The sequence below is a fragment of the Nycticebus coucang genome, chromosome 16 (assembly GCF_027406575.1).
Source record: "Nycticebus coucang isolate mNycCou1 chromosome 16, mNycCou1.pri, whole genome shotgun sequence".
Classification (NCBI taxonomy): domain Eukaryota; kingdom Metazoa; phylum Chordata; class Mammalia; order Primates; family Lorisidae; genus Nycticebus; species Nycticebus coucang.
The window spans coordinates 69,876,995-69,887,882 of NC_069795.1; positions in this window are offsets into that span (position 1 = coordinate 69,876,995).

A 10,888-nucleotide genomic window follows, 5' to 3' on the forward strand; every position below is an offset into this window, starting at 1 on the left:
GGCCAGGGAAAACATCCCAAAGGAGGGGTCTTGCAAGCATGTAGAAGGGTGGGACTGGGAATTCTAGGTCAAGGGCAGTTTAGAGGCTTGAAGGGGTGAGGAAAGCCATGGACTGGAAACAGAAAAGGTGACATAGGATGTGCCTGGCCAAATCCACGTGAGGAATTTGGCTGTTGTGTTTCATCAGGAGCTGGAGCCAGCTTGAGGCTGGGTCTAGAGTAGAAGCTATCCCTGGCATTGAAGCTCACCTTAGCCTCAGCAAGAAGGACCCCAGGGCTTTCTTCTAGTTTCAAACTCAGGGATCAGGATTAGTAAAAAGCTGAGAGGTCTAGAATGAGCTTTTATGTCTTGGCAGGTGGTGGAGTTGAATTTCTTGAACTCTGCATGGGCATAGATGTACTGAGTCACACTGTGGTTCAAGGGCTGAACTGAACTGACTTCAGGGAGGTGCTGAGGGAATATGTAGAGTTAGCACTCCAGCTAATTTCCTTTTTAAAAAATGTTTCTTCTTACCAAAATAGGGGAAGGAATGAATAACTTATTGATGCTAATTAGAGACAAAGCTAGAGTTTCTATCAACCATCAGGGTATAAGTGGACAGAGCAGCCCAAAGGTACAGAGTCAGGTGGTCCATCCTTGATGCCAGGTGTCAACAGCTCTTCTCCAGCCTGGCCAAGCTTGTGAGCCCTGCTCGCAGCTGTGCAGCAGCTGTGTCCTGGTGTGCCTCTCCCTCGCATCTGCCATGGTCTGCTCTCTATTCCTCAAGATCCCTCTACATCACCAACTACTCAGGACTCCTTATGGAATTCCACCAAATTTCAGAGCCAGAGGGAGCCTACAGAGCATATTATCCAACTTCATTTAACAGCTGAGGAAACACAATTTACAGCCGAGAGCTGTTGGTAGAAGCCATTATCGTCTGTGCAGGCTGAGTAACACAGCCTGTGAAGCAGAAAGACCCTCAGAAAGGAACCAAGAGCTAGCTTGTAAATGAGGATGTCCAGGTTGCCCGGATCCATCTGTGCTTGAGATACAGCTGCATCTCTGCCCTCAGGCTCCCCGAGACAACACCTCTCACCTGAATTACAAATCCCCTTTTTTGCTTATAGTAGTTAAAGTCCATTTCAGTTACTGTGTATCCATTACTTAACAGACATAAAGAACCTGATTCAAGCAGATAAAGTCATTTCTAAAAAAAGAAGGTGGCTCTCAAATGGAAACTAGGAGTATTGGTATACTAGTTTCCTGAGGTTGCTGTAAGAAATTACCACAAACTAGGAGTCTGAAACAATAGAAATTTATTATCTCACAATTCTGGAGGCCGGAAGTCTGCAATCAGCATCACCAGGCCAAAATCAGGGAGTCAGCAGGACCAAGCTCCCTGCAGACCTTGCTCCTTCCAGAAGCTCTAGGAGAGAATCCATTCCTCACCTCTTTCAGCCTGTCGTGGCTGCTGGCACTCCTGTGCTTATGGCTGTGTCACTCTGGTCTCTGCCTCTGTGGTCATGTTGCCTTCTAATCTTCTGTCTATATACCAAACTCCCCTCTCCCTTCCCCTCTTAGAAGGGCCGTTAGGATTGCATTTGAGGCCACATGAATAATCCAAGATATTGTCCTCATCCATCTCAAGATCTTTCATGTAATCACCCGCAAAGCCCCCTTTCTGCCAAATAACATTCACAGGCTCCAGGAATTAGGATTTATTTTTTTGTCAGAGTGGCATTATTCAGCCTACCACAACTGGGATGTTTCAAAAGCAAAGTTCCAATTAAAAAGTGGGTTAGCTGTCAATGGACGGGTAAAGGGGGGTAGAACCAATGAATGGGTCAAACTAAAGGCCTCCAGGTTCAAAGTTCTGATTTTAAAGAAATTTCTAATAATTTGGCAGTTTATGTAGATTAATTTACAATGATAAAATAAGCTGATCTCTACTCCAAAGTATCTCATTTGTCAGCTCTTTGTATTTCTTGTTGTAAATATGAAAACCAGAATTCTGAGTTCCTGTTCATTAGTTTCTATGAATTTGGGGAACACATATCAGGCTCTGAGATGAAGACTGTCCAGTCCCACAGGCTCAGGAATATAATTTTCCAGGATGTTAATAGTGAATCTATCCCTAAAGGGGGCAGGCAGTCAAACTGAGTTTTAATCTCTTGGGCATGATTCCAACTTCCTAATAAAGCAGTTAAACGGGCCAAATGTGAGTTAGTTTCCCACCCTGGGATAATCAACCATGGCTGGGAAATGAAGCCTTTTTGTATGTACTATATTCATTTGTGAGAGATAGTTACCTTAAAAGTTGGAGAATATGGCAAACAATTGAAATAATGGTCTATTATAGTCTATATTGTAGCTTAACACTCTGTCACTCATACCATCTAAATCTTCATGATTGTGTATTTGTGTGTGTCTTCAGGATTTATAAAACTGTAACTTAAAAGTATAGTTTCTCTTCCTTTTGTTTTCTTCCTTTTTTTTTTTTTTAAGATAGAGTCTCTCTCTGTCACCCTGGCTAGAGTGCAGTGGTGTCATTGTGCTCACTACAATCTCAAATTTCGGGGCGAAAGCAACCCTCCTGCCTTAGCCACCTGGGTAGCTGGGACTATAGGTGTGCACCACCATGCCTGGCTATGTTTTCTAATTTTTGTAGAGATGAGATCTTGCTCTTGCTCAGGCTGGTCTTGAACTCCTGACTTCAAGCGATCCTCCCACCTCTGCTTCCCAGAGTGCTAGGATTACAGGTGTGAACCACTGCACCCAGCCCCCTTCAATGTATCCTTCTTGCTTCTACCACATTAATATTTATAAAACACCTTGGATTTATAATTTATGATGACTATTTCTCATATACTATCTCCGTTTTTAGTTTTACCTATATATGTCTTATATTTTATTACTTAGTGTTTTTTTTTTTCAAATCAACTCACTCTATGATTAAGTATATTAATTAAAAAAATAAACTTTCTCAGGCCGTGCCTGTGGCTCAGTGAGTAGGGCACCGGCCCCATATGCCGAGTGTGGCGGGTTCAAACCCAGCCCCGGCCAAACTGCAACAAAAAAAAAATAGCCAGGTGTTGTGGCGGGCGCCTGTAGTCCCAGCTGCTTGGGAGGCTGAGGCAAGAGAATCGCGTAAGCCCAAGAGTTAGAGGTTGCTGTGAGCCGTGTGACGTCATGGCACTCTACCCGAGGGCGGTACAGTGAGACTCTGTCTCTACAAAAAAAAATATAATAATAAAATAAATAAACTTTCTCTACCATGAATGGAAAATAAATATCAATTTCTTTAAATAGAAAGTAATCAAATGAATACATATAGCAGAATGTTATAATGTGGTTTGACAGAAGCTCTAATATAATAGATGTATTGCCAAAATCAGTGTAAGGCAAACTCTTCCTCATATACAAGTTTACAAAGAAAATTGTGAAGAACTGGTTCCATAAATTTTGGACCCTTTAGCCAAACCAAAACTATTTAAAATAAATTAGAGGGTGGAGAGAGAGGAGGATTTGTGGAAAATCTCTTAGGAAGGATCTTATGCTATGCCAGAGACCCAAGAGTTGGGGAATGCCACCTCAAACCTATTCCAAGAAGCTTCCTTGGGACCATACGAAGAACAATCAAAAGCATTCTCTACGTTTAAGGGATATAAGCAATAGCATCTGACCTAGGAAAGGTTGGAAGCGGTGGTGTCGGGTCTGGCCTGTCCTAATTTAATGGCTGGAGGAATTCTAGCAAGAAGCAGCTGGAGAGAACAATCCAAAATGGTGGCCGAGTAACAGCTTCCCTGCAACAGGGCACGGTGAATCTGGGGAGATAAGACTCCAGGCATCTCTGGCTGGTGGGATCTGCCTATAATCATCCCTTTGAGGATACAGGGACTCAGCATGGGACTTCTGGACCCCAAGAGGAGGACAAAAACAGTGGAAAACTGGCAAGTGGTTGCATGTGTTCGATGGACCTAATCCCGCCGGCAGCCATAAGTACAAGCAGCAGTGAGACTGCAAACCGGAAAGCCTTACCTGTGAACTGTTTCGATGTTTTTGGACTTGGCACTCAGTTGAACTGCCTTGGGGAGAGCTTAAGCAGGAGTCTGGAGAACTTTGGGCATTGTCTAGGGCCCCAGACTGAGCTGCTGAGCCGGATGGAGCTAATAGTGTTTGGCTGTGGGCTGCAGGGAGCCATTGTGAGAGAACTGCCAGGGCAAGCTCCGCCCTCAGGGTCGCAGAGCAAGGATTGGGCGGGAGCTAGTAACCTAGTGACTGAGCAGCCTAAAGGCGGGGACTGAGCTGCTTTATAGCCTTAACACTCAGGGGCAGAGTGAAACCGGTTTTGGCACACTGGAGCCTTGGGCTGTTGCCCTGGGTAGAGTGCCCTGGCATCACAGCTTATAGCAACCTCAAACTCCTGGACTTGGCGCTGCCCAGACCTCCATAAGAGCCATGCCACGACCCCCAACCTGTGCCCCTCACCCGCTGGGCCTCCGCATGCCCTGACCAGGAACTGCAGGAGCCACGCAACCCTGCATCCTCCCTCCTGTACCCTCCGTGCCTCCACACAGGCCCGCTCATAGGCCAGGGACTCTGGTAGCCGCGTGCCCTCTGGAGCCCTCCCTGCCTCTGCGCAGAACCCTTCTCCTGGCCAGAGACTGATGGAGCCTTGCGCTCTCTTTGTCAAAGTCACTGGGCACCAGGCACTCCCACAACCGTGTGCACCACCTCCTGCCCTGTTGCTGGATCTGGGTGTGTCACACTCCAGAGCTGCTTACACAACCAGAACTCCCTGGCTGGGGAAGCCCCAGAGGAACTACACAGGGTCACTCCCAACAAAGATCCAGCATAATAGAGTGATCCCACTGGGGTCTAATCTTGCAGAGACACCTCCCCAACTCTGAGGATGGCCAGAGGCAATGGTGAAAAACAATCATGAGGCGAAATCAACAGAAAAACTCTGGCAATATGAATAATCAGAGTAGATCAACTCCCCCAAGGATCAATGGGGCAGACACAGCACAAGATCCCATGCACAAACAAATGGCTGATGTGTCAGAAATCAAATTCAGAATCTGGATAGCAAATAAGATTGAATTACAATTCCAAGCAGTAACCCAAAAGATATCTCAAGAATTCAATGAATTCAAAGACCAAATGACCAAAAATTTTGACACAGTGAGACAAGAAGTTGCAGCCCTCAAAGATCTCAGAAACACAGTAGAATCCCTCAGTAACAGGATGGAGCAAGCAGAAGAAAGGATTTCTGACATTGAAGACAAAGCTTTCGAATGCTCCCAAACTCTCAAAGAGGAAGAGAAATGGAGGGCAAAAACAGATCACTCTCTCAGAGAGCTCTGGAATAATTCGAAGAAAACCAATATTCATCTATAGGGGATCCCTAAAGTGACGAAGTGGCTTCACAAGGCACAGAGTCTCTTCTCCATGAGATTATAAAGGAGAACTTTCCAGATATGCCAAGAGATTCTGAAATTCAGATAGCAGACAGTTTCAGAATTCCAGCACGACTCAACCCAAATAAGACATCCCCCAGACACATCATAATCAATTTCACTAAAGTTAATATGAAGGAGAAATTCTGAAAGCTGCCAGATGAAAGAAAACCATCACCTACAAGGGCAAGAATATTAGAATAACTGCAGATCTCCCTGCTGAAACCTTTCAAGCTAGAAGAGGATGGTCATCTACTTTTAATCTCCTAAAACAAAATAACTTTCAACCCAGGATCCTGTACCCAGCTAAACTGAGTTTCGTTTATGATGGAGAAATTAAATACTTCAATGACATTCACATGTTGAAGAAATTTGCCATAACTAAACCAGCTCTCCAGAATATTCTCAGACCTATCCTCCATAAAGATCAGCGTAATCCTCCACCACAAAAGTAAACCCAACCAGAAAATTTTGATCAAATTCCAACTTCCACAGTTGCAAAACGATTAAAAATGTCCACTGGACTGTCGAAAGGCTTATCAATATTTTCAATTAATGTGAATGGTTTAAATTGTCCTCTAAAGAGGCACAGGTTGGCTGACTGGATACAAAAACTCAAGCCAGATATCTGCTGCATATGAGAATCGCATCTTACTTTAAAAGACAAATTTAGACTCAAGGTTAAGGGATGGTCATCTACACTCCAGGCAAATGGAAAGCAGAAAAAAGCAGGCATTGCAATCCTATTCACAGATGCAATAAGCTTTAAACCAACCGAAATAAGGAAGGATAAGGATGGACACTTCATATTTGTTAAAGGTAATAATCAATATGATGAGATTTTAATTATTAATATTTATGCACCCAACCAGAATGCACCTCAATTTATAAGAGCAACTCTAACAGACATGAGCAACTCAATTTCCTCCAGTTCCATAGTAGTTGGAGATTTTAACACCCCTTTAGCAGTGCTGGATAGATCCTCCAAAAAGAAGCTAAGTAAAGAAATTTTAGATTTAAAATTAACCATTCAACATCTGGACTTACCAGACATCTATAGAACATTTCATCCCAACAATACTGAATACACATTCTTCTCATCAGCCCATGGAACATACTCCAAAATCAACCACATCCTAGGCCACAAATCTAACTTCAGAAAATTTAAAAAAAATAGAAATTATTCCTTGCATCTTCTAAGACCATCATGTAATAAAAGTTGAACTCAATAACAACAGGAACCTGCATACCCATACAAGAACATGGAAGTTAAACAACCTTATGCTGAAGGATAGATGGGTTATAGACGAGATTAAGAAGGAAATCACCAAATTTTTGGAACATAACAACAATCAAGACATGAATTACCAGAACCTATGGGATACTGCAAAGGCAGTCCTAAGAGGTAAATTTATAGCACTGCAAGCCTTCCTCAAGAAAATGGAAAGAGAGGAAGTTAATAACTTAATGGGACATCTCAAGCAACTGGAGAAGGAAGAACACTCCAACCCCAAACCCAGCAGAAGGAAAGAAATAACCAAAATCAGAGCAGAATTAAATGAAATTGAAAACAAAAGAATTATACAACAGATCAATAAATCAAAAAGTTGGTTTTTTTGAAAAGATCAGTAAAATAGATAAACCTTTGGCCAACCTAACCAGAAAAAAAAGAGTAAAATCTCTAATTTCATCAATCAGAAATGGTAATGATGAAATAACAACAGACCCCTCAGAAATTCAAGAAATTCTTAATGAATACTACAAGAAACTCTACTCTCAGAAATATGAAAATCTGAAAGAAATCCACCAATACCTGGAAGTACGCCACCTACCAAGACTTAGCCAGAATGAAGTGGAAATGTTGAACAGGCCTATATCAAGTTCTGAAATAGCATCAACTATACAAAACCTCCCTAAAAAGAAAAGCCCAGGACCAGATGGCTTTATGTCAGAATTCTACCAAACATTTAAAGAAGAACTAGTACCTATATTACTAAACCTCTTCCAAAATATAGAAAAAGAAGGAATATTACCCAACACATTCTATGAAGCAAACATCACCTTGATCCCCAAACCAGGGAAAGACCCAACAAGAAAAGAAAATTATAGACCAATATCACTAATGAATATTGATGCTAAAATACTCAATAAGATCCTAACAAACAGAATCCAACAACACATCAAAAAAATTATGCACCACGACCAAGTGGGCTTTATCCCAGGGTCTGAAGCCTGGTTCAATATAGGTAAATCTATAAATGTAATTCAGCACATAAACAAACTAAAAAATAAGGACAATATGATTCTTTCAATTGATGCAGAAAAAGCTTTTGATAATATCCAGCATCCCTTCATGATCAGAACACTTAAGATAATGGGTATAAAAGGGACATTTCTTAAACCAATAGCAGCCATCTACAGCAAACCCACAGCCAATATTGTATTGAATGGAGTTAAATTGAAATCATTTCCACTTAGATCAGGAACCAGGCAAGGTTGCCCACTGTCTCCATTGCTCTTTAACATTGTAATGGAAGTTTTAGCTATTGCAATTAGGGAAGAAAAGGCAATCAAAGGTATCCACATAGGGTCAGAAGAGATCAAACTTTCACTCTTTGCAGATGATATGATCGTATATCTGGAAAACACTAGGGATTCTACTAAAAAACTTTTAGAAGTGACCAAGGAATACAGCAATGTCTCAGGTTACAAAATCAACACTCATAAATCTGTAGCCTTTATATATACCAACAATAACCAAGCCAAAAAAAAAAAAAAAAACAGTCAAGGACTATATTCCTTTCATAGTAGTGCCAAAGAAGATGAAATATTTGGGAGTATATCTAACATAGGACGTGAAAGATCTCTACAAAGAGAACTATGAAACTTTAAGAAAAGAAATAGCTGAAGATGTTAACAAATGGAAAAACATACCATGCTCATGGCTGGGAAGAATCAACATTGTTAAAATGTCCATACTACCCAAAGCAATATATAATTTTAATGCAATTCCTATTAAAGCTCCATTGTCATATTTTAAAGATCTCCAAAAAATAATACTTTGTTTTATATGGAATCAGGAAAAAACCTCGAATAGCCAAAACATTACTCAGCAATAAAAACACAGTAGGAGGAATCATGCTACCAGACCTGAGACTGTACTATAAATCGATAGTGATCAAAACAGCATGGTATTGGCATAAAAACAGAGAAGTAGATGTCTGGAACAGAATAGAGAACCAAGAGATGAATCCAGCCACTTATCATTATTTGATCTTTGACAAGCCAATTAAAAACATTCAGTGGGGAAAAGATTCCCTATTGAACAAATGGTGCTGGGTGAACTGGCTGGCAACCTGTAGAAGATTGAAACAGGACCCACACCTTTCACCATTAACTAAGATAGACTCTCACTGGATAAAAGATTTAAACTTAAGACATGAAACTATAAAAATACTTGAAGAAAGTGCAGGGAAAACTCTTGAAGGAATCGGCCTGGGTGAATATTTTATGAGGAGGACTCCCCAGGCAATTGAAGCAGTATCAAAAATCCACTACTGGGACCTGATCAAACTAAAAAGCTTCTGCACAGCCAAGAACATAGTAAGTAAAGCAAGCAGACAGCCCTCAGAATGGGAGAAAATATTTGCAGGTTATACCTCCGATAAAGGTCTAATAACCAGAATCCACAGAGAACTCCAACGTATTAGCAAGAAAAGAACACGTGACCCCATCTCAGCATGGGCAAGGGACTTGAAGAGAAACTTCTCTAAAGAAGACAGACGCACGATCTACAAACACATGAAAAAAAGCTCATCATCCTTAATCATCAGAGAAATGCAAATCAAAACTACTTTGAGAAATCACCTAACCCCAGTAAGAGTAGCCCACATAACAAAATCCCAAAACCAGAGATGTTGGCGTGGATGTGGAGAAAAGGGCACACTTCTACACTGCTGGTGGGAATGCACACTAATACGTTTCTTTTGGAAGGATGTTTGGAGAATACTTAGAGATCTACAAATCGACCTGCCATTTGATCCTATAATTCCTTTACTAGGTATATACCCAGAAGACCAAAAATCACAATATAACAAAGACATCTGTACAAGAATGTTTATTGCAGCCTAATTCATAATCGCTAAGTCATGGAAGAAGCCCAAGTGCCCATCGACCCACGAATGGACTAGCAAATTGTGGTACATGTATACCATGGAATATTATGCAGCCTTAAAGAAAGATGGAGACTTTACCTCTTTCATGTTTACATGGATGGAGCTGGAACTTATTCTTCTTAGCAAAGTATCTCAGGAATGGTAGAAAAAGTATCCAATGTACTCAGCCCTACTATGAAGCTAAATTATAGCTTTCACATGAAGGCTATAACCCAACTATAGCACAAGACTATGAGGAAAGGGCCAAGGAAGGGGAAGGGAGGGGGTAGGTTAGGGTGGAGAGAGGGTAATGGGTGGGGCCACACCTATGGTGCATCTTAGAATGGGTACAGGGGAAACTTACTAACGGCAGAATACAAATGTCTACATACAATAACTAAGAAAATGCCATGAAGGCTATGTTGAACAGTTTGATGAGAATATTTCAGACTGTATATGAAGCCAGCACGTATTATACCCCTTGATTGCACTAATGTACACAGCTATGATTTAACTATAAAAAAAAAAGAAAAAAGAAAGCAGCAGCTGGAGGGGGATGCTGGCTTTTTAGGGGCTGTTAAAGAAATCATCAGTGACTACTCAGATGAGAGGTGCTTGAGTTAAGTGTCCTGCACCAGAGAATGATGGAACTCTCCATGAAAGTGTCCAGGCAACGTGTCAGATTCGACCTTCTGCTTGACCCAGAGAGCTCTCAGACAATAGCAGGCAAGTGCTGTCCTTTTGCCTTTACTTCTCCTCCCTTTAATCTTACCTTTTCTAACTCTGGAAAGAAGTAGGACTGCAGCTAACAATGAAGGAGGAAGTGAGTGGAGGCAGCAGAAGCTAATCACACTCCAATTCTGGAAAACAGGCAGCCACCAAGTAGAGGCCTTGCCTAGGAAGAGGGAGGAGATAGAAGTGTTGACTAATATCTAGGACTGGACTTTCAAAATACCAAATTAAGACTGAGTTTACACATAAAAGTCTGTAAGACTGTTTTTACCTAAGAGTTAGTAAAAAAAAAAAAAAAAAAAAACAAACCTGGGATTGCAGAGATATTACCTAGTGGTAGAAAAAAACCTTTCCCTACTGGATGAAGTTCAAAGGAGACCTAGGAAACAAGAAATAAAGTTGAATTTTGAGAATGTCACAGTCATACTTGTTCGGTGTACTGCTTCCATAAACACCATGAAATAAAAAAGTTGTATTTGTAAAAGTTACAATTTAAAAAAACATGAAAATCAAGTAGTAAATATGTATATTTTTAATTCACACAAAAAATAGCTGCATGAT